The sequence below is a fragment of the Penaeus monodon genome, chromosome 15, assembly GCF_015228065.2.
Source record: "Penaeus monodon isolate SGIC_2016 chromosome 15, NSTDA_Pmon_1, whole genome shotgun sequence".
NCBI classification, from domain to species: domain Eukaryota; kingdom Metazoa; phylum Arthropoda; class Malacostraca; order Decapoda; family Penaeidae; genus Penaeus; species Penaeus monodon.
The window spans coordinates 22,410,909-22,411,145 of record NC_051400.1 but is presented as its reverse complement, the minus strand read 5'-3'; positions in this window follow the sequence as shown (position 1 = coordinate 22,411,145).

The following is a 237-nucleotide window of genomic DNA, read 5'->3' as shown; positions in this document are numbered from 1 at the left end:
TTACCCAGTCTGTAGTTCGCTCGCAGGGGGCCCCCATGCACAGATTTACCACCCACACGCCCGCTCCATGCTGGCTGCTGGACATGGGGGCCCCCGCTTAGCGCTTTCCCAAGATGCCGCCCCCGTGTGTTCCCCTTTACTGTGTAGGCCTTTTTTTCCCAATTTAAAAAGCAAACGTTATAACCACTATCCCTGTCCAAAAAAATCTAACCTAACTAAGGCATCTGTGCCTGTTTT